The sequence below is a fragment of the Dasypus novemcinctus genome, chromosome 3, assembly GCF_030445035.2.
Source record: "Dasypus novemcinctus isolate mDasNov1 chromosome 3, mDasNov1.1.hap2, whole genome shotgun sequence".
NCBI classification, from domain to species: Eukaryota; Metazoa; Chordata; class Mammalia; order Cingulata; family Dasypodidae; genus Dasypus; species Dasypus novemcinctus.
Genome location: NC_080675.1, coordinates 77,536,404 through 77,564,332, shown reverse-complemented (window position 1 = coordinate 77,564,332; position 27,929 = coordinate 77,536,404). Strand labels below are relative to the sequence as shown.

General features: G+C 37.3%; 1 protein-coding gene across 10 annotated transcripts in view; it reads left to right on the top strand.

The window, feature by feature from the left end:
- Nucleotides 1-1,464: 1,464 nt before the first annotated feature.
- Nucleotides 1,465-27,929, top strand: part of MIPOL1 (mirror-image polydactyly 1) — a 377,520-nt gene continuing 351,055 nt past the window's right edge. For 8 of the 10 annotated variants that reach the window (XM_004465789.4, XM_071213965.1, XM_012528017.3 and 5 more), the window contains exon 1: nucleotides 1,465-1,620. The gene's annotated coding sequence lies outside the window, so the exon portion shown is untranslated. Of the gene's footprint in view, nucleotides 1,621-2,092; nucleotides 2,163-3,283; nucleotides 3,622-27,929 lie in introns of those variants that run through there. The other 2 variants (XM_071213960.1, XM_071213962.1) reach the window with 2 other exon arrangements.

Sequence of the window (27,929 nt, the reverse complement as noted above, 5' to 3'; positions counted from 1 at the left end):
CCATCCATGTAACAAACTACGCCATTCTTCTTTGTTTCATATAATTAAAAAAAAAAAAGGTTTATTTTTAAAATTTATTTCTCTCCCCTTCCCTCCCCTGGTTGTCTGCTCTCTGTGTCCATTTGCTGTGCATTCTTCTGTGACCGCTTCTATCCTTATCAGTGGCACCGGGAATCTGTTTCTTTTTGTTGCATCATCTTGTGTCAGCTTTCTGTGTGTGCGGTGCCATTCCGGGGCAGGCTGCGCTTTCTTTTGTGCTGGGCGGCTCTCCTTATGGGGCGCGCTCCTTACAGGGCACACTCCTTGCGCGTGGGGCTCCCCTACATGGGGGACGCCCCTGCGTGGCATGGGACTCCTTGCGTGCATCAGCACTGCGCACGGGCCAGCTCCACACGGGTCAAGGAGGCCTGGGGTTTGAACCGCGGACCTCTCAGGTGGTAGGCAGATGCCCTAACCACTGGGCCAAGGTAACTTCCCTGTTTCATATAATTTTATGGTACCTTGTTTATATCCACAACTATCTGATTCAGACCCTGATTGGCAAAAATGTAATTCAAAGCAAAACCTATAGCAAAGCCCCTCAGAGCAGTGTACCTTCATTACAACATAAATAATAGACAGGATTTTGTAATTATATTTTGTTCCAATTAATTCACATCCAATTTTTCGTCTATTTTTTTTCCAGTTCCTAACTACTAAAATATAAGTTAATGTTCCTTTCATTAACATCTAATCACTCTAACTTGGTAACCCATCGTTACTTCATGTTATACCTAGGGATGTGTAAAAAAAAACACTGTTGCTTATTATCCAGAATATAGAAGAGTACCTGGTACATACTATGTGTTCAAAAATTATTTCCTGTCTGAAGGAATGAATAACAGGAGATAAAAGTGACATTTATAAAAGCAATACTTTATTCTGTGGAACCAGAAAACCATATTTGAATTACTAGTAGTTAAGTATCCCAGTTTCTTTCTGTTTCAACACCGAAGTACAATGAAGAGAGGACTTTACACGCCCTTTCCCCTCCGCCCATGCCCCGCCTCATTCTCATCCCGCTTTCGCTCCCTAAACCACACACAGAACCGTACACCCGCGCGCACACCCCCTCACACCATGATTCTGCCAGCTCGGGTGGTGACTCCGTAAAGTTAAAGGTCCCAATTCGCATTTTTATTTTCTTCCTTTTTTCATGACGCGTTTATTCCCTCGTCTTCTCAGATCAGGCTGTGTTCAGACAATATGTCCCTCTCCTAGAATCGGCCTGTCCTCTCTGACTCCACTACAGCGCTTTGATCCAGCAGCTACATTAACCCCACAACCGCCTACTTCCTCCGCCTAAGTCTACAGTGGACTTTGCAAGCTCCCTCCCTCTCCTAGAAACTCCGCCCCGAGGCCGGGCGGCGTGGCTTGCGCATGCCCATGCGTGCCTTCTCCTCCTCCCCCGCCGCGCCCCGCCCCGTCGCTCCCGGACACGCGCCTTCTCGCGCGGGTGATCCGGGAGTCCGGAGGCGGCGAGAGAGCGGCGATTGGTTGTCGCTGTGTCTGCGCCTCCTGTTTGAGAAACTGGGGGAGTGCGCGAAGCCGGTTACCCGGGAGGTGCTGTGGGCATCCCAGGTAAAAGAGGTGCTGGGAGATTTGGGCTACCCTGGAAGGATAGAGTGGGCAGAGACGAGCCCTGGAATTTCCGGCCGCAGCCTTTTAGTAGAAGCAGGGGCCGCTCGGAATCTGCACCCGGGGAATGTTTGTTTACTGCGCGCGGCCTGGGGTTGATGGGGTGTACTCCAAGGTCAGCGTCGTGGGGTCCTCAGGTGAAATTTAAAAACTTTCTGGGCGGCATATTCTCCTGTTATCTTTTACAAGAGATCAGTAGGCTTAGCGTTTATTGAAGGGTGTAGGTTTTAGTTTGCTTGTTTTTTCCCTTAAGTCGCGATCTCTTAGAGGATTCTGGTCCTTGTTCAAGCTCTGACTCTGTGCCCTTGAGGGAGTCGTTCACTCGTTTTTTATTTTAGTTCTCACACTTGTAAATTTGGGTAGAGTGCAGTGTTGTAGAAAGCTACTGTTACCGTTTTTTTTTTTTTTGGTTCAGAATGTCTGCGGGCTCACATTTTTCTGACCAGAGAGTGACAGCACCCAGCACTGTTTGTGAAGTACTTTGAGTAAGTTCGAGGGATGGAAGGAACAGTAAACAAAGATAGCATTATTAGACAAAGATGGTAGAAAGGACCAACGTTTTACAAGTTTAGATTTCTTTGAAAACCTCCTTTGACCATTTTATGCAGATTAAATCACATATTAGACAAAGGTAAACCAAAACAAAACGAACTAAAACAAAAAAACTATGCTTCAAGGATGTTTCTTTTTACCCCACATAACTTTAGCATGCTATCACAAATTATCGGCTTTTCAGAATTTCTCCTTGAAATATTCAAATAATCATGGATATCCTAGGAAATAATATGCTGATAAAATTAATTAAAACAAAGCTGACTTTAATATGTAAGGTAAAAGTAATTAAGATACTTCATTGGTGAAAGATGATGGCAAATCAGGAAGGTAGAGGGAAATATACACAATTTTCCTTCAAAGGCATAGAATTTATAGAAAAATGTTTAGTGTGTTAATTTTTAAACTTTAATATGCATACAGAAAAGTGCATGAATCATAAGTGTACAGCCTACCAAAATTTCCTGAAGTGTACATACCCATGTAACTACTATCTAGATCAAGAAAGAACAGAAGGCTCACCCATGTCTCCTTTCCAAAGGAATCCATTGTCCTGATTTCTAACATTATGGTTGAGTTTTATTGTCTGTTGAATTTATGTAAATGGACTCATACTGTCCTTTGTATCCGACTTTTGCTCAGTATTTGTGGGAGTCATACAAGGTATGTAACATTAATTTGTTCATTCTAATGCTGTGTAGTATTTGATCCAAGTTTTGGTGATTTGTCAATAGGGAGGCTTATAAACATTTTTGTAAGTATTTTGGTTAACCAATGTATATATTTTTTGGGGTAAAATGGTTGTATTATAGGATATGCAGTTATTTAGATTTAGTATATACTACCAAAAGTTATTCAAATTGGTTATGTCAGTTTATACTACTGCTAGTAGTGCCTGAGAATTCTGGTTCCTCTAAATCCCTTCAATACCTAATATTGCCCTATCTTTTTCATTTTTATCATGCTGGTACATATATAGTAACTTCACTTTTTGCTTTTGTTTTTTTTTTTAAGATTTATTTATTTATTTCTCTCCCCTTACCCCCACCCCCACCCCCACGCCGGTTGTCTGTTCTGTCTATTTGCTGTGTCTTCTTTTGTCTGCTTCTGTTGTTGTAAGTGGCATGGGAATCTGTGTTTCGTTTTGTTGCATCACCTTGTTGTGTCAGCTCTCCGTGTGTGTGGCACCATTCTTGGGCAGGCTGCACTTTCTTTCGCTCTGGGTGGCCTTCCTTATGGGGAGGACTCCTTATGTGTGGGGCTCCCCTATGTGTGGGACTCCTTTCGCTCCTCAGCACTGCGCATGGGCCAGCTCCACACGGGTCAAGGAGGCCCGGGTTTTGAACCACGGACATCCCATGTGGTAGATGGACGCCCTAACCACTGGGCCAGGTACGCTTCCCTAAATATCTGTTTTTTTCTTGTTATTTATTGCTGTATAGCATTTTATCCCAAAATAGCTTAAAACAACTGCCATGTTACTATTTCTCATGATTCTGTGTTTTGACTGGTACTTGGCTGACCAGTATTTCTGCTGATCTTGCATCATATGGTGACTGAGATTGAAATGCCCAAGATGCCTTTCTCACATATCAGGCACTTGGCCTGGAAGGCTGGGATGTCTTATTCTTACTTCATGTAGTCTTTTCATGTGACTAGGTTGGGCTTTTTACTTGGTGTCTGGATCCTAAGAGCCAGACTTCCAAGAGGACAAATCTCAGTGTACAAGAACTTAATCCTGCCTTTGCTTGTATTTTGCTTACTAATGTCCTATTGACCAAGCCTAGTTAGGGCCCCGCCAACATAATAATCAAGGATAACTATCAAGATTGTCAATAGTCAGTCAACATCGGTTTACATTTACTCACATATTAACCCATTCCATTATTTTTCATTCTTCTCCACAGATGTACGGTTTTCTCTTGGATCATTTTATTTTTTTCCTGAGGAAGTTTTAGTATTTCTTTCAGTTAAATTTTTTTGCTAACAAATTCTCCAAGTTTATTGTTGAAATAGTTTATATTGAAATAGTTTGACATTCAACAAGTTACAAAAATATAACACAAATTTCCTGTGTAGTCTTTACCCAGCTTCCTCCAGTGACAATATCCTATATAACTGCAGTACGTTAGCTAAGCCAGAAATTGGCATTGGTACAATATTATTTACTTACATACAATCTTATTTGGATTTCATTACTTTTTATATGCTCTCTGTTTTTGGGAGAAGAGGGATATACTTCTATGAAATTTTATTACGTGTAGATTCATGTAACCATATATACACAAATCAGCATAGGTAGAGAAGATTTGAACACTACCATAAACAATAAAAGTCCTCTTTTGTTACCTGTTAATAGTCATGCTGTTCCCCAAGCAAGCCCTATTCCCTAGCAGCCACAGATCTGTTTTCTATCACTATAACTTAGTCACTTTGTGTTTATTATATAAATACAATTATATAGTGTATAACCCTTTGAAAGGACTTTTTTTTAACTTAGTAAAATGCCCTTGAGGTACATCCAAGTATTTCCTCCTTTATCAATAATCCATTCCTTTTTATTGCTGAGTAGTATTCCATTGTTTGGATTTATCTCAGTTTGTTTATCCATTCATTCTTTGAAGGGCATTTGGCTGTTTTTCAGTTTTTAGCTAGCACTGACAAAGCTACTGTGAACATTTGTGTACTTGTTTTTGTATGAACATGAATTTTAATTTTTCTAGAATAAGTGCATAGGTATACAATTATTAGATCACATTGTAAATGTATTTTAACTTTATAAGAAACTGTCAAATTGTTTTCCACAATTGTGTACCAGTTTACATTCCCATCAGCTGTATATGAGAAATCCCATATCTCTACAACCTAGTTAGCATTTGATATTTTAATTTTTTTATTTTAGCCATTCTAATAGGTGTAAGTATTGTACCTCTTTTTTGCTTGTGGTAAAATACATGTAACATAAAATCTATTATTTTAGCCATGTTAAATTATACAATTTAGTATCATTAAGTACATCGACAATGTTGTGCAACCATCCTCACTATCTAGTTACAGAACTATTTCATCCATAAAGGATAAACAGTTATTCCCATTCCCATACTTCCCTGGCAACCACTAATGTACTTCCTATCTCTGTGAATCTGCCTATTTAGGATATTTTGTTTAAATAGAATCTTAGTTTATGGTCTTTGTGTATGGCTTCTTTCATTTCACTTAATGTTTTCAAGGTTCATCCTTGTTGCAGCATGTATCCTTGTTGCAGCATGTATCAGTACATGTATCAGTACATGTATCAGTACATCATTCCTTTTTTTCAGCTGTTGTATGGACATTCCACATTTTGTTTATCCATTCATCAGTTAATGGACATTTGGGTTGTTTTGCCTGAGTTCCTGTTTTCAGTTCTTCTGAGAATATAGCTAGGAGTAGACTTGCTAGGTCATATGGAAATTCTATCTTTAATTTATTGAAAAACCGCAAAATGGTTTCCACAGTGGCTATACCATTTTACATTCCTACCAGCAATGTGCAGGATTCTACTTTCTAAACATCTCCCCCAAGACTTGTTATTTTCTAATTTTTTTGATAATTTTCTTAGTGGGTATAGTTTTGATCTTCATTTCCCTAATGACTAATGATGTTGAACAAGGTGCTTATTGGCCATTTGTCTTCTTTGAAGAAATGTCCATTCATCTCCTTTGCCCATTTTTAAGTTGGGTCATTTGTCTTTTGTGTTATTGAGTTGTAGGAGTGCTTTATTCTGGATACTAATACTTTATCAGATATGTGATTTGCAAATATTTTCTCCCATTCTCTTGGTAGTCTTTTGCTTTTTTGGTATTTTTTTAGTTTTGATGAAAAATCAGTTTATATGTACAACCTTATAATATATAATTTAATATTCTTTCAGGTGACAATACTTTTTTCTTAAATGTACAATGAGAAGAAAGTCAAAATTGCTTTTTACGTTTTATATGACTTTTAAGAAAACACTATTTTGTGGCCCATTTACCTTAAATATTAAAAACATAAAAAAATTATCTAAATCAGGGATCAAGAATTTTGGTCTGTGAGCCCAAATCTGGCTTGCCACTTGTTTTTGTACAACGTACAAAGTAACAATGGATTTACATTTTTAAATTGTTTCAAAAAATTGTTCTGTTGTATATAAAAAATTATATGAAATTCAAATTTTGTTTTTCACAATTAAAGTTTATTAGAACACAGCCACAGTCACGAGTCTAAGTATTGTCTATGGCTGCTTTTTATGCTACAACTGTAGGAGTAGTTATGATAGATACCATATGACCTTGACAGTTTAAAATGCTTACGATCTATACCTTTTTTATAAAAAGTTTCCTGACCCCTCCTCTGGTTTATGGTTATTATCATTATAATGATATACAGCCAGTTTTCAATGTTAACTGTTTGATTTTATTCTTCAGGGGGAATGGTACTTGATTCAAGATGAATTCTTGCTCTTTTGAATATTCTGAATCCTTTTGAATTCTGAATATTAAAGATGCTACTGATAAATTGCTTAATCTGAACTTTATTAGCTGTCCCCCCCACCATGTATATAAATTTCTTCATTTTTGTGGACATTTGCAAGCATGGAGAAATACTTCTAGTGAGATTATGAAACAATTTCCTTTTTTGGTTATGGTTGTTTTCATGGTTTTCCCCCTTTTTATTTTATTTTGGTGATTCATCTATTAAACTTCCTTTGATAGTTACCTGCTTTTATTTTTTTTAAGAGTGGGTGATAGGTTGTTCTCAACTGCATCTAAAAGAATAACCTTAAGTGTTAGTAATGATAATATCAGGCATTGTAGGTTTCTCTAAGAATAGGGAAGAAATGTAGTTATATAAAAATAACCTTGTATGAGATAAGAAATGGTTCATGACTTACTCATGAATCATCACCCAGGTTTCATCAGATATATGTTTTCCAGGGCCTATGTATATGGCATGTAGTGCCTGTCCTTTCTATTAATGGACATAGGCTTAAATGCTGAATTCATTTTAGGACTTATTGGCTGTTATATATCTCCTGGATATCGATATCTAGTATAGCACTGTAAAAGATAGAGCTGTGCTGTGAATAAATTCATGACTTGACTTTTTGGATTTTTTCTTTTTTCTCACACTTTGCTGTTTTTCAGATACATACTTGTTCCTCTGATTTTTATTCTAGTCTACAATATTTATCATATAAAATATTTACGTGTACTGTTCTTTTATTTTTAAAATAGATAAGAAATATGCCAATGCTTTATTGCAGAATTTTAAACAATACAGCATTATATAAACCTAAAAGCATAATATCATTCCACTTTGCTCCCAGAGTAATTATTTTTCATAGTTTGGAATGTATCCTTTGAGACCTTTCTTAATACATTTCCTTACACATGCATATATATTCAGACACATGGTTTTGATTTGTTTGCTTTTAAAATTTTAATATAAAAATTGTTACACTTTGTTGTACAACTTTCCTTTTATCATTTCATAATATCTTAGAGACTTTTCTTTCTAAGTATATGTATGCATAGTGTTCATAGTATGTAAATACCATAGTTCCATCTAATCAGACCTTAACTGGTAGACATTTATACTGTTCCTAATTTTTTTAATATTTCAAACTATACTGCAGTTTATATTGTATGTATATACTTGCACCCTTTGCTAAAAGCATAGATTTCTAGAAGTGGAATTATGGAATCAAAAGAGTTTGTACATTTAAAGCTTTAATTGATATTCTGGGACATTCGTTGTATTTTTTTAATGACATAATTATTTATAAAAATGATGCGTGCTGCTTATAAACTCTTCAGACAACATAGGTACATAAAAAGATGACAGCAAAACATTACCCCAGATTCTATCACCTTGAAACAGCCATCACCAAAAATCAGGTGTATATCGTGCTAAGAATGCTCATTTAAAAAAAAAAAGACCCATAGGCACATGTTTGGGAAGTTTCATAACACAGATGAAAAGAAAATTCTGAAGGATTCAAAAGAGAAAAAACAAAAACAGGATACTAATAAAGAATTGAATAATACCAATATCAGTCTTCTTAACTGCTTTATTGGCTACTAGATAGCAGTATTGCAATGATTTCAAAATTTTGAGGGAAAATACTTTTCAATCCCCAAACGTGTGTCTAGTTAATGATTAGTGAGGTATAGAGGTAAAATAAATACATTTTCAGGCATGAAAAGCCTAAGAAGTTTCTTGAAGTTATGCTCTAGCAAAAAAAGAAGTGAAAGAAAGACTTGGAGTATCAGAAATAGGAGATCCAGACAAGGAAAACAGTGAAATGATGTTCCAGGAGGAACAGCTGTGTAGCTGTTCTAGAGGACGATCAGTCCAGATTAGAATCCTCCAAGGAAGGAGGTTTCCAAGAAATAAAGGAGATATAAGAGATCTTACAATTGTCTAGGCCTGGAATGTTTTCTATTGTAAGATTTTTAAACTATGAATTCAATTTCTTTAATAGATATGTCTAATATGGTATCTATCTCTTATTAAGTTAACTTAGGTTGATTATATCTGACAAGGAATTTGTCCTTTTCCTCTAAGCTGTCAAATTTATGAGAATGAAATTGTTTGTAATATTGACTTTTTATCTTTTTAATGCCCATAGGATCTAATTGATATTCCCTCTTTTCTTCTTGGCATTGGTAACTTATTATCTTAATCAGTCTGGCTAGAGGTTTACCAATTTCATTGATTTTTTCAGAGAATCAGTTTTTGGTTTCAATGATTTTTCTCTTTTGTTTCTTCAATTTAATTTTATTTCTGCTCTTTACCTTTTCCTTCCTTTTGCTTGCTTTGTATTTAATTTTATCTTTGTTTTCTATACTTTTTCAAGGGGAAACTTAAGTCATTGTTACAAGGTTTTATTTATTATTTAATACTGTAATATTCCCTCTAAGCACTTATGTAACTTCATTCCTCAAATTTCGATGTTTTGTTTTCATTTTTATGAAGTTGAAAATATTTTTCACTTTCCCTTTTGACTCCTGTTTTGACCCATGGGAGGTATTTGGGCATTTTCCAGATATGTTTTGGTTATCAATTTTTAGTTTATTTTAGTGTGGTAATATAACATATTTTGAAATCAATCAATTTCAACTTTTATAAATTTGTTGATGTTTGCTTTTTGACCTAGAGTATAGTCTGTTTTGATAAATGTGCCTTATATTCTTGAAAGGATTGTGTAGTCTTCTGTTGAGTGGAATTTTCTTTAAATGTCAGGTCACATTGTATAATAGTGTTAAATGTTCTATATCCATACTGGTTTCTTTTTTTTTCTTTTCTTTTTTAATGTATTTTTTATTTTTTAAAAAGATACTTAGATTACACAAACTGCTACACAAATATAAGGGATTCCCATATGCCCCACTCCCCACACCTCCCACCCTTCCCCACATTAACAACTTCTTTCATTAGTGTCGTGCATTCATTACAATTGCAGAACACATTCGGAGCATTGCCACTTAGCATGGTTTAACTTACTTTGTAGTTTACACTCTTTCTCACTCAATTCTGTAGGTTATATATAATGGTCTGTATCTGTCATTGCAGCATCATTCAGGACAATTCCAAGTCCCCAAAATGCCCCCATATTACACCTCTTTTTGCCTCTCCCTGCTTTCAGTACCTCCAGTGGCCACTGTCTCCATATCAATGATATAATTTCTTTTATTGCAAGAATCACAATAAGTTTATAGTAGAATACCAGTAACTCAGCTCTAGTCTGTATTTTATTCCCCAATCCTGAAGATTCTGGGATGGTGATACCCAGTCCACACCTAATTGAGAGGGGGCCTCAATCCCATAGGCTGATGGGTGGGACTTTCTTGCTTGCAGTTGTGGACTCTCTCAGTTCCTTGGTATGGTGGTTGTCCATCCTCACCACCTTGTTAGGTTTTCTGGGTGAGTCCAATGAATTGGAGACTAGGTGTTGCAACTCTGCTGAGGCTCAGGACCCAACTGGCACATGGACAGTCCAGAGATTAAAGTCTCTTGGAGGTACACCAACCAACTCCAGCACCAATTGTAGGTTCAAATAGAAGGGACAGAAGAGGCATGCGTGGAGAAGTCACATCTGAGTCCCACACTGTCACACTTGGGTACACAAACTCTAAAGTACGGCCAGTGGCAAGGCACTAAACTCCAGAGCTATCTGTCATGAATGTAGGACCTGAGTGTCTCCAGAGCCCTCAGGAACCCCGTTGTTTGGGGGTAGTATCTACTTTGGCAAACTGTGAGATCCTGCTGAAACATGTATAAGAGTTACCTCTGGAATGACCTCCCGGCTCACTTTGAAGTCTCTTAGTCATATAAACTCATTTGTCTTTACCTTTCCCCATTTTTATTCAAGGTCTTTTCCCATGCATTCTAATTGGTGCTGGGTAGCAATCCCTTGGTGCCCAGGAGGCTCATCCCTGGGAGTTATGTCCTATGCTGGGGGAAAGGTAATGCATTTATATGCTGAGTTTGGTTTAGAGAGATGCCACATTTGATGGACATGGAGACTCTCAGGAGGTAACTCTTAGGCATCCTACAGTACTAGGCTAAGTTGCAATTTCAGGAGCAAAGGCTCCTAAGCATAGTTGTCAATATCAAGGGCCCATTAATAGACCATCCTTCTTCACTAGTCATTGCCCTTGTACTTGGGGGATTGTTGCTGTTCCATTGGAGAATGTGGTAGAGCTCCACAGGATGGGAATTCAATATTCTTTCTATTATTGTGCAGATCTACGCCCACTGTGACAATGCCACATGAATGTTTGAACACATTTATGTACCTTATATGTATGCCCAGGTGAACTTCCTCCTGTGTATCCCCCATCCCTGACACCCCACACCAATGATCCTCCCCTGCCACAGTTGTAATAAACCCTTCTGTGATCTGATCCAAAATTTCTTCAAAAATGAAGCCAAGAATATTGTCAAATACAATTAATAGGAAAAGGAAATAATGATAGGTTTAAACATAAATAAAATACATAATCTAGAAAAACAAACTAAAATAAAATTTAAGAATTGGAATATTAAAATAATGAAAAATACTAAAAAAAATTTATTTTGACATTTTGCTTTTCATCACTGGAATATCTTTTGTCCTGTATGTACAGTGACATTTTCTTCCATTTCTTCCCCAGTGACTTAATTTTTTTCATTTTGTCTTCAGAGAAGTTTTAGGTCACAGTAAAGTCACATACAGAACACAGGGAACTCCCATATACTCAACATCCTCCCCCTTTTCCCCTTCCCGTATCAATAACCTTTTTATACGTGAATGGTACATTTGTTACAACTAATGTACAAATATTGAAACATAGCCATTATCCATGGTCAATGGTTTACATTGTCCGTACTGGTTTTCTGACTAGTATTCTGATGATTACTGAGAGAGGAGTGTTGATGTTTCCAACTCTAATTGGATTTCTCTGTTGCTTGTTTCATTAGTCTTTGCCTCATGTATTTTGGAGGTACTCTTTTAAATGCTTACACATTTAGAATTATATATGTTGTTTGGGTGAATTAAATCCTTTAATTACTTTTTTGGTCTTGCTAATATTCCTTGTTTTACTTTGATATTAATATAGCCCTTCCTGCTTTTGTTTGATTAGTGTTTGCATGCTCTTTTAAAGACTGGTTTTTATTTGTTTATCCTCCCCCTCCGCCCCCCCCCCCGCCCTTTTTGCAGTTGCTGTCTCTGCGTCTATTAGTTGCGTGCTCTCTGTATCTGCTCATATTCTGTTTAGGAGGCACCTTATCTGCTCATATTCTGTTTAGGAGGCACCTAAACCTGAACCTGGGACCTCCTGTTTGGTAGGGGGGCACCCAATTGCTTGAGCTACCTCCATTCCCTGCTTATTTTGTCTCCCATTGTGTTTCCTCGATGTGTCTCCTCATTGTGTTATTTTTTTGCGTCAGCTTGCTATGCCAGCCTGTTGGGTCAACTTGCTGTCTTGCTCATCTTCTTTAGGAGGCATTGGGAACTGAACTTGGGACCTCCCATATGGTAGGTGGGTGCCCTACTGCTTGAGCCACATCTGCTTCCCTGTGTTTGCATGCTTTTTGCATTGTGCTTTATTGTTACAAGCAGTATATAGTTAGAAAAGAGTAATTTGTGGAATATTTTCATTTTGTGTGCTTTTTTGTTATGCATTGATTTTGAATAACATTTTGATTTTAGGAAATACCTTGTCGGTGTTACCAAATATAATTTTATGTTAAAGTACAAGGATATAAGTGTTCATAACATAATAGAAACATTTTTGCATTATTACTTTAGTTCTTGAATGGAATTTGCTTAGTAATTTCTTATAGAAGCTATTTACATTTGAGTACTGAAATATTTTTCTTGAAGTCTCAACTATTTGCATATAAACCAGAAAACATTTAAATTCTTTTTTTATGAAGTATTTTCCACAGTGTGACACACCTGTCATTTAAGTAGTGTCTTTTGAAACTAATAGTACTTTAATACTTGTAATATATTTTAAATTTATTGTAAATTGATGCCACTTCTTTAACTTATGTCAAACAGCTTATTGACGGTGTGGAAGCTGCAGATACTGTGTACCATAGCTTTTGATATTTCAAAGTAGAATTTTTATTCAGTGGCATGCGCTGGCACAGTGGGCAAGATTATTTTCATTCATCTAAGTAAGTGAATGTTAGTTTTGGAAATTCATATATAAAAACTCACTGGGTTTCTTTGTGATTCTTTATGGTAAGAAACTCAGGGCTCAGGATTTTAATGTCTTAATTTCTGTTGACTTTATTTCATGCAGGCGATTAATTTTCATCTTACTTTAAGTTAAAATCTGCATACATATACACATAAGTTTTTATTTGTTAACCATTTGCGTGAAAACCTCATTTAAAAAGTATTTTGTTGCAGGGTTACTAACTGGTTGGTTCTGGAAGCTCATGGTCTAGATGTGAATGCCTTGAAAAATTAGAGAAAATTACTTATTTTCTTCACTAAAGATTTTTGAAATAGTTTTTCTTCTAAAATATGCTTTTAATTTTAGGAAGTACTTTATGAGAAACTAAAGACTATATTACTATATTAGTTTCCTAGGGCTACCATAACAAAAGTAGCAAAACAGTCACTTAAAACCACAGAAATTTATTCTATCACAGTTCTGGGATCTAAAATCAAGTTGTTATAAGGTCCATGCTCCCTCCTAACTTCTAGGGAGGATGATCTTTGCCTCTTTCACCTTCTGGTAACTCCAGGTTTTCCTTGGATTGTGACAACATAACTTTAATCTCTACCTTCATCTTCACATGATCGTTCTCTTTTTGTGTCTGCAAGTCTGGTCCAAATTTCCTAAGGAATTTGGAATTAGGATTTACTCTAATCCATTGTGACATCATCTTAATTTTATTATATTACATTTGCAAAAACTCTATTTCTGAAGGTCACATTTTACGGTTCTGGGTGGACCTGAAAAGGGTGTGTGGGGGCATTATTCAACCCAGTACATTTACCTGTAAGTGAATAATAAGTTTAGACTATTCTTTTTTTTTTTTTTTTAAAGATTTATTTTTATTTATTTAATTCCCCTCCCCTCCCCCGGTTGTCTGTTTTCTGTGTCTTTTTGCTGCGTCTTGTTTCTTTGTCCGCTTCTGTTGTTGTCAGCGGCACGGGAAGTGTGGGCGGCGCCACTCCTTCGCTGGGCGGCTCTCCTCATGGGTGCACTCCTTGCGCGTGGGGCTCCCCTACGCGGGGGACACCCCTGCGTGGCAGGGCACTCTTGCGCGCATCAGCACTGCGCATGGGCCAGCTCCACACGGGTCAAGGAGGCCCGGAGCTTGAACCGCGCGCGCGGGCCTCCCATGTGGTAGACAGACGCCCTAACCACTGGGCCAAAGTCCTTTTCCCTAGACTATTCTTTAACATATGGCACATTTAATATTAAGGGGACTAAAAGGAACTGCCACATAGGTGTTCATTGTAGTGCTATTTATAAAAGAGAAAACAATGATATTGCCATCCAATAGAATAGTAAATGACCATTGAAGTGATGGTTAAAAGAAAAATATTTATGATATACCATTATATTGAGAAAATCAAGTATCTCAGTTGTAGAGATTGAGTACATACATTTAAATATGTGAAACAAACTACAAGGGGAATGCACTAAGATTTTAAGAGTATTTTATATTTTGGTGATTATAAGGCGTGATCTTTTTCCTTTCTTTCTACTTTTGTTTTTGTATATTCTGGCCTGATTATGATGGGATAGTCATTTGGGCAATGCTTAGAATGGTAGATATTCTATTCTAGGTTTTGGTTTTGCTCTCCTGATTGCTCTAACTGTGTTTATCGAGAAATTCTGGGATATTGAAAAAGTATGCTACCTCTACCACCATTTTCCCAGAGACCTCCTGCCTTTCTTATAAAAGAGAGATTTATTCAGTTTAAAAGTTTGTCCTTTTAGAAAGTATGTCCTGCTAAAATTTCATATTTTATGAAAGACGGGTCATTGTAGATGGTGGTTGCTTCTTTTTTATTTTTTTTTTAAAGTTCTTTATAAAATAAAATCTGGCAACACATTTTGTTTTGTTTTTTAGTAGTTTGTGAAATCTAAAGTTTTGTGATGAGTTCTGTCCTAAAACAAGAAAAAATGTGGTTTGCCAAAGGCTGTAGATTTCATAAGTGGCAGTACCTATATTTAATGATTCCACAAAAATGAATCCTGAACTAGAGACTAGAGACACTGAGGAAAAAGGTCTCTGTTCAGAAAGTGTTTTATCCATCAGCTAACATACTTCCATGCTGGGTTGGGACTTTATCTGGGTGGAATCAGAATCCCACCAAGGAGATGGAGTTATACTTTTGGGCAGGTTCCTGATCATCAAGAATTCAGTTTCCAGTTAATTCATGACTGTGATCCCATCTCTTTTAAATTTCTTCTGTAAGCGAAGTTGAAAAATATCTCTGAGCATGCTAAGTACATTGAGAACTGGATAATTCACAAAGCTATGTATCAGTTTCCTATTGCTGCTGTAACAAGTTACTACAAATTTAGTGGCCTAAAACAACACAAATTTGTTATCTTACGGTTCTGGAGGTAAGAAGTCTGAAATGTTTCTCACTAAGCTAAAATGAGGGTATCAGGCTGTGTTCCTTTTTGGGGTCTGTTTCTTGCCTTTTCCAGCTCCTAAGGGATTCCTGCTATTCAAATGAAACAGTACCTTTCTCCAATGGGGTAGTCAATATGCATTTTATAGTCTGTTCATGTATTAAATCATGTATTAAATTTATTCAGTGTAGTTAATTATTTTATTCAGCTAGCACATAGTCTCTGTGTACTTTCTCCCCATGTCTGGGATTTGGAAATGGTGAGACTGAACAGAGACATAGCCAAGGTCTAAAAAAATGAAGCCTGTGTATGTGTATGTATAAATGTGTATTTGTGTATTTTCAGGAGAGGAGATGGGTTGAGCTCAGGATTAGAGAAACCCAGGTACCACCAAATGACTGTTGATTTCTCCTGTTTATTATTACGCTACCAAGAAACTCCTGGTCAACATTGTTTGTCGGGGAGCAGGGTTGGCATTCTCTTTGAGTATTAGAATAGAAAAGGCTATGTTGCACAGCCTCCAAATCTCCCTGATTTGACAACACAAGTTTATTTCTCACCCATGTAGAATTGACTCAGAGATTAAACCATCTCAACATGTGGCTTCCAAGGTTGGTGTGGGGTGGGAAGAGAGGACTAGAGGAATTCATAGAAAGCTATTAATGGTGAGTCTTGAAAGTGGCCTGCATCAATTCTGCCCACACTACTTTGGCCAAGACTCAGTTACATGCCCCAAATGTATAAAGAAGGCTGAGAAATGCAGGTTTTCTGCATGAACTAGTCAGGGTTCTCTAGGGAAACAGAACTGACAGGATATTTATATTTATTTGTATTTATATGTTATGTAAATATTATGAGATTATAGGAATTGGCTCATATGACTGTGGGGATTGGCAAATTCAAATTCCATAGAGCAGGCTGCAAGCTGGGAACTCCGATGAAGGGTTTCAATGAATTCCCCAGGAGAAGCTACTGGCTAAAGTAGAGATGGAAATTCTCCCTTCTAACAGCTGAAATCATCACTTCTCCTTTTAAGGCCTCCAACTGATTGGATGAGACCTCTCTCATTGTTGAAGGCAATCTCCTTAGTTTATTGTAGATATAATCAGCCATAGATAACAATTAACGGATTTATGTTTTAAATCGATGGAATATACTCATAGTAACAATCAGGCTAGTGCTTGCTTGACTAAACAATTGGACACATAAACTGGCCCAGTTGGCACATTAACTTAACCGTTACTCTGCCAATTTGGGAATGGGAACTGGTGTAGTTGTAATTCGTCCAGTGTGGGGTTTTAGAAGGGGAGAGGATAGAAGAGAGAAATGTCAGTCAGATCTCATCCCAGCAGGGGTTTTGTTCTACTCTGACATTACCTAATGGCACCTGCAGCTTAAACAATTGCTGCTAATTTCTGTATTGGCAGGGCAGAAAAGAATTGTCTTAAACTATTGTGAGGGAAAGAGAAGAGCCACACAGATTTTTCTCTAACCTGTTCTTTCATCATGAGTGTTTGCTCTCCACCCAAGTCAGGAGTCCTCCCCTCTCCATTTCCTACTTCAAGGCATTTGACACTTTCTAGGATTTCTTGAAGTTTTTGGTTGGTTCCTTATTTCCATGATTCCTTTTCTCTTCTCTAGTTTTTCTAGGTTGATTTTAGGGGAGAGTCAGCAACCTTTTGTAATTCACTGTCTTAAGAGGACCTAGAAACTTCCTTAATTTAGAAATAAAACATCTTTAGGAAAAATACAACCTTTTCTTAACTGAGGGGGAAAAGGTCTGTTTCATTTCTGTTTCTTCCTCCCCCTTCCCCTGCTCTGTTTTTTTTTTTTTTTCCCTCCCTTGTCTGTATCCATTTGCTGTGTGATCTTCTGTGTCTGTTTCTCTTTTTTTGTTTTCTCCTCTAGGATTCACCAGAATTCGATTCTGGGGAACCGATGTGGAGAGAGGTTCCCCGTTACTTGCACCACTCGTTCCTGGTTTCTTTTGTACCTTGCCTTGAGTCTCCCCTTTGTCTCTCTTTTTCTGTGTCATCATCTTGCTGTGTGGCTTGCCGTACAGGCCTGCCTTTACCAGAAGGCCCCAGGGCTTGAACCTGGGTCCTCCATATGAAAGATGGAAGCCCAATCATTTGACCCACATCCACCTCCCTGTTTCTTTTCTTGTCCCTGTTACTAGAAAGAATAAACAGTTTATTCTTAGGCTGTGATGGTAACTTCAATCAACTAATATCTTTGGGTATCTGGAAGTCAAACAGTTTGATTTGACAAAATAAGACCCCTGACAAATAAAGAAAATTTACAATGTTGACTACGTTAAAAGTTTCTACAATATTCCTGCAATTTCATAGAAAGCATTACCTTAGCTTGTTCATTTAAAACATATAATCTGGGAAGCTGATGTGGCTCAAGCAGCTGGACTCCTGCCTACCATATGGGAGGTCCCAGGTTCGGTTCCTGGTGCCTTCTAAAGAAGATGAGCGAGATGGTGAGCTGACACAACAAGATCATGCAACAAGATGTCACAGTGAGATGATGCAATGAAGAGACACAACACAGAAACACAATGAGAGACACAACAAACAGGAAGCAGTGGTGGCTCAAGTGATTATGCAATTATGCACCTTTCTCTCACATGGGAGGCCCTGGGTTTAGTTCCTGGTGTCTCCTAAAAAAAGATGAGCAGACAGCAAGTGCAAACAATGAAGTGAGTCACATGAATTTTTTGTGCATATAAAAGTTATTTTTGTACTGTAATGTAGTCTATTAAGTGTAAAATAGTATAATGTCTAAAAAACAATGTACATACTTTAATTAAAAAATATTTTATTGCTAAAAATGCTAACCATTATCTTAACCTCGAGTGAGTTGTATAGTCTTTTTGCTGATGGAGGGTCTTGCCTTAATGTTGGTGGCTACACTGATCAGAGTGGTGGTTACTAAAGGTTGGGGTGGCTATGGCAATTTCTTAAATTAAGAAAACAGTGAAATTTGCTGCATTTATTGGCTCTTCCTTTCACAAAAGATTTCTCTGTAGCATGCAATACTGTTTAACAGCATTTTACCCACACTAGAACTTCTTTCAAAATTAGGTTCAGTCATCTCACATCCTGCCTCTGCTTTATCAACTAACTTAATGTAATATTCTAAATGTTTTGTTGCCATTTCACAGTGTTCATAGTATCTTAACTAGGAGTAGATTCCATTTCAAGAAATCATTTTCTTTGCTCATCCATAAGAAGTAACTCCTCATTCGTTCAAGTTTTATCAGGAGATGGTAGCAATTCAGTCACATCTTCAGGCTTCTCTTATAATTCTAATTCTAGTTCATAGCATCTACAATTACTTCCTCCACTGAAGTCTTGATTCCCTCAAAGTCATCCATGAGACTTGGAATCAACTTCTTTGACCTCCTCCCATGAATCACAAATGTTCTTACTAGCCTTTAGAGTGGTCAGTCCCTTCCAGAAGGTTTTCAACTTACTGTGCCCAGATCCATCAGAGAAATCACTATCTGTGGCAGCTACATCCTTAGAAATATGTTTCTTAAAGAATAAAACTTGAAAGTTGAAATGACTCCTTGATCCATGGGCTGCAGAATGGATGTTGTATTAGCAGACTTAAAAACAACATTCTTCTCGTTGTACATATCTATCAGAGAGACCTCTTGAGTGACTAGGTGCATTGTCAATGAGCTGTAATGTTTTGAAAGGAATCTTTTTTTCTGAGAAGTAGGTCTCAACAATGGGCTTAAAATATTTTTAAACCTTGTTGTAAACAGATCTGCTGTCTTCCAGGCTTTGTTCTGTTTATAGAGCATAGGCAGGGTAGATTTAGCATAATTTTTAAGGGTCCTAGGATTTTTGGAATGGTAAAAGAACACTGGCTTCAACTTAAAAGTCACCAGCTGTATTAGTCCCTAAAAAGAGAGTCAGCCTGTCCTTTGAAGCTTTGAAGCCAGGCATTGACTTTTCCTCTCTTCAGCAAGAAATTCCTAGATGGCATATTTTAATATAATGCTGCTTCTTCTACACTGAAGTTCTGTTGTTTAGTGTAGCCGCCTTCATGATTATCTTACCTAGATCTTATGGATAACTTGCTACAGCTTCTGCGTTAGCATGTGTGGCTTTACCTTGCTCTTTTATGTTATGGAGACAGCATCTTTCCTTAAACCTCATGCATGAGTCTCTACCAGTTTCAAATTTTTCTTCTGCAGCTTCCTCACTTCTCTCAGCTTTCCTGGTTTTGAAGAGAGAGCATGGCTCTGGATTAGGCTTTGGCTTGAGAGAATGTTGTGGTTGGTTTGATCTCTCCATACCACTAAGTCTTTTTTCTTATTAGCAGTAAGACTGTTTTGCTTTCTTATCACTGTTGTAGCACTTTTAATTTCCTTTAAGCACTCTTCCTTTGCATTCACAGCTTGGCTAACTCTTTGGCGCAAAAGACCTAACTTTTAGCCTGTCTCAGCTTTTAACATGCCTTCCTCAATAAGCTTAATCATCTAGCTTTTGATTTTAAGTGAGAGAGGTGGGACTCTTCCTTTTACTCGTACATTTAGAGGACATTGTAGGGTTATTAATTGGCCTAATTTCAATATTGTTGTGTCTCAGGGAACAGGGTGGCCTGAAGAAAGGGAGAGAGATGGGGGGAAAGGAACACATGCAACATTTATTTATTAAGTTCGCTGTCTTATATAGGTGCAATTTGTGGCTCCCCAAAACAATGGCAACAGTAATATCAGTTTTCTTTAATTAGGGAGGCAGACATGGCTTAACTGATCAAGCAGCCGCCTACTATATGGGAGTTCCAGGGTTCGAACCCAGGGCCTCCTGGCCCATGTGGCGAGCTGGCCCACATGCAGTGCTGCCGCGTGCAAGGAGTGCTGTGCCATGCAGGGGTGTCCCCTGCATAGGGGAGCCCCATGTGCAAGGAGTACGCCCTGTGTTGAGCTGCCCCATGCAAAAAAAGCTCAGCCTACCCAGGAGTGGCGCTGCACACACAAAGAGCTGACACAGTAAGATTATGCAACAAAAAGAGACACAGATTCCCAGTGCTGCCGAGAATGCAAGTGGACACAGAAGAACACACAGTGAATGGACACAGAGCAGACAGTGGGTGGGGGGGGGGGGGGGGGGGGAGTGGGGAGGAAGGGAAAGAAATAAATAAAATAACTCTTTTAGAAAAAAATTTTTTCATTAATCACATTATCATAACAGATAAAATAATGAAAAAGTTTGAAATATTGGGAGAAATACTAAAATGTGACCCAGAGACAAAGAGTACATGCTATTGGAAAAATGGACCAATAGACTTGCTCAATGCAGGGTTACCACAAACCTTTAACTTGTGAGAAAAGCAGTATCTGTGGAGTGCAGTAAAAGGAAAGGGCAATAAGGTGGTTATGTTTGAATTGGTGATAAATTTCTTGAATAAACTGTGCTTAAGATGATTACCTAAGTGTTCATAGGAAATATGCTTGAAAGTATTATGATGTGTATAACCTGCTCTCAAATGTTCAGAAAACTGATAAGATTATAGATAGATATGTAGATAGAAAAAAGAAAGAATGATATGACAAAGGTGACAAAATGTTAAAATTGGTGGATTTGGATATATGGTAGCGGTGAGGGTTGTTGGAGTTTTTTGTACAGGGCTTGTATCATTTTCACAACTGTCCTGTAACTTCGAAATTATTTCAAAGTAAAAAGTTAAAAAGTAGATATATTTATTTTGCAGTTTGAGATTATCCAAAATCCAAAAAAGATAAGAATTATGTTTCTAAACTGGTCTGTACCTCAGGACGTGATGCCCTTTGATTGTATTAGAGTCAGTGGAGATTGTCTTTGATTAAATTATGTTAAGGTTAGGGCTTTGATTCTACCACATCACTCCCTTGGTGGGCTGATAAGAACTGGCATTTACTCAAGAAGACACAGAAGAAGATAGGAAGAGAGAGAGCCCCATAAACAAGGTAGAAAAGAGAACTTTGATACTGTGGACCCCAGAAGAGAGGTGAGCTGTTTGCCTGATAGTTTGCAGCTGAGCAAACCTCAAGGAACAAGCCATATGCCAGCCTGTAGCTGAGAGAGAGGAAGTCTGAATCCTTGCAGAGATCGCTTGCCATCTTGCTTCAATATGTGGCAACAGACTAGGTGAGAAAATAACCTTAAGTTGGACTGTTTATGGCCTTAAAACTAAAACCTTGCACCCCAAATAAATAACCTTTATAAAAGTCAACAGATTTCTAGTACTTTGCATCAGCCCTCTTTGGCTGAATAATACAGTTTAAGAATAGTTATTTTAGAGAAAATGCTTACGTATAATTATTTGTCTGCTATAACATTAATATAAATTTTTATTAAATTTTAACAAGATAACAAAAAAATTTCGTATTATTAGTGAGGAAAAGTAAAAATACTGTTTAGAAACCCTGTTTGTTTTTTTTTAAACTCTATATCCCTACATTTTTATTTTGACCATAGGAACTTTGAACAGAGTTTCATGTTGGCATCTCTTTACAGGATATTGCTATATACTTGTATTTTTGAGGAGGAACTTTTGAATATTTTTTCCTCTTTTTATGACAATATGAATACTCAGTTCTTTTTGGCAACATTAACTGAGACTATTTTTCCTGTGAAGAAAAAAACCAATTTGCAGGGTAAAAAATCTTGCTTTTTCAAGTTTTAGTATGTTGTGCTGTTTTTGAAGTAAGGTGTTCAGAGTGGTGGTATAATAAATGTTATTAAATCCAGGCAGATTGAAGTTAATGAGAAATTAAATGTTTAAGCATTAACTAAATGTTAGTGATATGGTTAATTTTTAACACATTTATTTGTATTTATTTTTTATTTGTGTTAAATTATTTATTTTTAAGATTAATTTTTATTTATTCTCCCTCCTCCTTGTTGTTTGTGCTTGCTTTTTGCTCTCTGGGTACATTTATTGTGCGCTCTCTGTGTCTGCTTGTCTTCTCTTTAGGAGGCACCAGGAACTGAACTTGAGCCACCTTAGCTCTCTGCTTTGTTGTGTCTCTTATTGTCTTTCCTCTTTTGTATCTCCTTGTTGCATCAGCTCCACATGTCTACTTGTTCCGCCAGCTTGCTGTCTTGTTCATCTTCTCCAGGAGGAACTGGGGACTGAACCTGTGATCTCCCATGTGGTAGGCAGGGGCTCAACTGCTTGAGTCACATCCACTTCCCTATTTGTGTTTAAATTTCTAGGTTTCCTCTTTTAACACCAAATATTTCTTCTGCTACTAATAAAAGAGAACATATTTGATAACATCTAATTTATTACTTCTCTTTTCCTTCTAAAAGGAAAATTTGATTATGTTGAGAAAATCCAGAGATTCAAAAATATCATTAATCAAATGAAAATATTTGGTCATAATATTTTTTTTAAAGATTTATTTATTTCTCTCCTCTTCTCCCCCCCCCCCAATTGTCTGCTCTCTGTGTCCATTTGCTGTGTATTCTTCTGTGACCACTTCTATCCTTATCAGTGGCACCGGAAATCTGTGTTTCTTTTTGTTGCGTCATTTTGCTGTGTCAGCTCTCCGTATGTGCAGCGCCATTCTTGGGCAGGCTGCACTTTCTTTCCTGCTGGGTGGCTCTCCTTACAGGGCACACTCCTTGCGCGTGGGGCTCCCCTACGCGGGGGACACTCCTGCATGGCAGGGCATTCCTTGTGCACATCAGCACTGCACACGGGCCAGCTCCACACGGGTCAAGGAGGCCCAGGGTTTGAACCGCTGACCTCCAGTGTGGTAGGTGAACGCTCTATCCGTTGGGCCAAGTCTGCCTCCCTGTTTATAATATTGATTAGGAAAATATATTTGTAAATTATATGTTGTAATAGAAAGCTGCCATTTTTAAAGTTAAGCTTTGTTAGGCTTAGTGACTGACACATAAGTTCTGGAATGGTTATTTCTCTACTAGGTGGAGTTGTTTACTAATGATATTGTGCTATAACAAAGGACATATGATGAGATTAGGTTAAGGCTAAATTTAAATAAACCAATTTATTAATAAGTTTAAAGAATTAGTCCATTACTTGGTATAGTTGTAGGTAAATATAATTTTATCCATTTTATAAAAAATGTTATTTATCAGCCATTGGTTGGAAATGTGTATAGTTGATTTTCTAGTAGAGTTGGTAAATTCCTCTCTTATACTTTCAGTTAGTACCCTAGCAGTCAAAAGTGGTTTCTTATACTTTGATCAATATCCTAGTGGCCAAAAATTATCAAGAATATTGAAATGATCTCAGATACCTTCCACATAACCTATTTACCAGAATAAATAAAGTTTGGCATTCCCTTAGGTATGCCCGTGGTATGCTCAGTGCTCAATACTAGTGATCCTTTGTAGATGATTCTTTGTTCACTAGTTGAGTTGAATTGTATACTTACGAAGAGTCAGTTGTGTTTCTTCCCAAACCTCTTTATTCTAATTGTTTTTGTGATCATAGTTATATACATGTCATAAATCTAAAGAAACTAACGGAAGTATCATTATAAAACATTCTGTGGAAACTAAGTTGAATGTTTTGGAACACTCAGTAAAAGATGAATTGCTAAAAACTATTACTATCAAATTAGGTTTGAGTGAGAAAGCTGTGAATGAATAAAAAAGATGAGAGATTCTGCACTTGTTTCCGAGGCAGAAAATGCTTGGAATTCTGTACAAAACGTGCTTTTATTTAAAGTTGTAATTATAAATGCATAAGTTTCACATTTTGGTACTTAATACCGAGAAAGAGTTTTCCAGGATATTTTACTTGCAATGCCAGAAGTGAATGTCTTAAGTGAAAGGTTAAAATTTAAAAATTTTCTTAATTGCTTAATAGTTTTATAATTTGTTTCTCCCTTAGACACAAATAAAATCAGAAATGGGGGGGGGGGGGCGCATTCTGACTGACCCCCCAGAAATAAGAGCGATCATAAGAGGATACTATGAACAACAGTATTGAACTGTATTGAAGAAGAAAAATCACATGATACTCTTGATTGATGCAGAAAAGGCATTTGACAAAACACAGAACCTCTTTTTTGATAAAAGCATTCCATAAGATAGGAATAGAAGGAAAGCTTCTGAATTTGGTAAAATTCATATATGAAAAACATATAGCTAGCATTGTACATATTGGTAAAAGACGGAAAGCTTTCCCACTTTCAGACAAGGATGCCCACTGTCACCATTGTTATTCAGTATTGCGCTGGAGGTTCTAGCTAGAGCATTTAGGCTAGATAAAGAATTAAAAGTGGCGGTGGACTTGGCCCAGTGGTTAGGGCTTCCACCTACCACATGGGAGGTCCACGGTTCAAACCGGGGCCTCCTTGACCTGTGTGGGGCTGGCCCATGTGCAGTGCTGATGCGCACAAGGAGTGCCTTGCCATGCAGGGGTGTCCCCCACGTAGGGGAACCCCATGCGCAAGGTGTGTGCCGCATAAGGAGAGCTGCCCAGTGTGAAAGAAGGTGCAGCCTGCCCAGGAATGGTGCTGCACACATGGAGAACTGACACAACAAGATGATGCAACCAAAAAGAGAAAACACAGATTCCCGTGCTGCTGACAACAACCGAAGCAGACAAAGAAGATGCAGCAAATAGACAGAACAGACAACCAGGGTGGGGGGAGGGAGGGGAGAGAAATAAATAAATAAATAAATAAATCTTAAAAAAAAAAAAAGAATTAAAAGTCACCCAAATAGGAAAGGAGGAAGTCAAACTTTCACTCTTTCTTGGGGAATGATCCTGTATCTAGAATCTCCTGAAAATTCAAGACAAAGCTGCTAGAACTAACAGACAAGGTAAGTGAAGTGGTGGGATACAAGATTAATATGCAAAAATCAATTGCGTTTCTGTATACTACTGATGTGCAATCTGAGGAGGGAATCAGAAAAAAAAATTCCATTTTATAATAGTGACTGAAAAAATCAAACATTTAGAAATAAACTTAACCAAGGACATAAAGATTCTGTTTTCAGAAAACTACAAAACATTGCTAAAAGAAATCAAAGGTGATGTAAATAAATGGAAGGACATTCCATGTTAATGGATTGGAAGACTAAATATCATTACGATGTCAGTTTATCCAAACTGATTTACAGATTCAATGCAATCCCCCCAAAAATCTCAACAGCTTTTTTTGCAGAAATGGAAAAATCATTCAAATTTATTTGGATGGGTAAAGGTCTCTGAATAGCCAAAAATGTCTTCAAAAAGAACAAAGTTGGAAGACTCTCACTTCTGGAGTTACCTAGCTCCAGTGATAAAAGCAGCATGGTACTGGCATAAAAACAGACACATTGACCAATGGAACTGAATCAGGAACTCAGAAATAGATCCTCACTACAGTGAAGTGATTTCTGATAAGGCGGTTAAGCCCTCCAAGCTGGGCCAGAAACGGTATATTCAACATATGGTGCTGGGAGAACTGGATATCCATATCCAAAAGAAAGAAAGGGGATCCCTGTCTCATACGTTATACATAATTGAACCCAAAATGGATCAAGGACCTAAATTTAAAAGGTACAGACATAAAACTAGAAGAAATTGTAGGAAAGATCTGGTGGTAGGTGGTAGTTTCTTAAGCCTTATAACCAAAGCACAAGCAACAAAAGAAAAATACATAAATAGGACCTCAAAATCACTTCTGCACCTCAAAGGACTTTGTAAAAAGGGTATAAAGGCAGCAGACTCAATGGAAGAAAATATTTGGCAATCACATAACCCATAAGGTCTTAATATCCTGATATACAAAGAGATCATACAACTCAATGATAAAAAGACAAGCTACTTTATTAAAAAATGGGCCAAATACTTGAAAGGACAATTTTCTCAAGAAGAAATACAAATGGTGAACCAATACATGAAAAAATGCTCAACATTACTAGTGACTAGGGAAATGCAGATCAAAACTACAATGAGATATCATTTCATACCTATTAACCTGGCTGCTATTAAAAAGGCAGAAAACTGTCAGTGTTGGAGAGGATGTAGAGAGATAGGAATGCTTTTTCACTGTTGGTGGGCATGTAAAATGGCACAGCCACTGTGGAGGACTCTTTGGCAGTTCCTAAGGAAGTTGTAAAAAGACTTGCTATTATTAGGCAATACCATTACTAGGTATATACCCAGAAGAACTGAGAGCAGAGACATGAACAGACATCTGCACACCAATATTCATAGCAGTGTTATTCACGATTGCCAAAAGTTGGAAAGAACCCAGGTGTCCATCACCTGATCAATGGGTAAACAAATTGTGGTGTATGCACACGATGGAATATTATGCAGCAGTAAGAAGAAAAGTCGTGAGACATATGACAGCATGGATGAACCTGAAGGGCATGTTGTGTGAATCAAGCCAGACACAAAAAGAAAAATACTGTTTGTGCTATTATGAACTAAATATATTGTATAAATTTATGGAGTTAATAATTAGAATATAGGCCACCAGAAAATAGAAGGAGGGTAGAGAATGAAAAGCTGAGGGTTAATCTGTGCAGAATTGGTAAAAAGATTGTTTGTAAATCTTTGGAAATGAATAGAAATTGTAGCAATTTGATATTATCGATGAATTTCAAAAAGAAATATTGTATTATGTTTGTAAACTGGTCTTTTCCTCTGGGCATATGAGATTATATTGGATTCAGAGGTTTACTTTATTACTTAATCAAGTAAACCTCTTGTGTCAATAGGGCATTGAGTCCCTGCCCCTTGGTGGGTAGATACTTACAGATAAAAGGCATGGCAAAAGACAGAGTTAGAGAATTTTTGATGTTGGAATTTGATGCTGATAAGCTGGAGCGCCAGGAAGTAAACTCACAGAGGAAAGAGAAGGAAGCCCCAGGAAGAGAGGAACCATGGGCCCAGGAAGAAGCAAGCCCTGGGAAGAGAGGAACTCCGAACCCAGAAAGAAGCAAGACCCTGAAAGGGAGGAACCTAGGAAGCCTTAACCCTCTCAGATATTGGCAGCTATATGTTCCAACATGTGAAAATAGACTTTGGTGAGGAAAATAACTTATGCTTTATGGCCTGGTATCTGTAAGCTCCTACCCCAAATAAATACTCTTTATAAAAACCAACCAATTTCTGGTATTTTGCATCAGCACCCTTTTGGCTGACTAATACAGAAAAGGTGAAAACATATCATGGTGTTTGTAACTAGCAAAGCAATTATATGTGTATGACAGTCTAAGGTCATGTATATTACTAGAAGAAAAGCTAAAAACTGTAGCATGGGACTGTATAAGATAGTAAAACCTCCTGTGAATGAATATACATGATATTGCATATATAAGACTTTTTACAAAATGTAAGCACAAATATACTAGAGAGAAGGAAAAAGAATAGCTACGTATGGTAGGGTAAGCACAGGGAGATCGAGAAGTGATGAGTTTTGTTTGCTTGTTTATTTTTTGTTTATTAGAATAATGAGAGTGCTCTAAGAATGATTGAAGTGATGAATACAGAAATATGTGATTACACTGAATACCTTTGATTGTACACTTTGGATGAATTTATGCTTTATTAATATGTGTCAAAATTGATTTGTTTAAATTTGCTTCT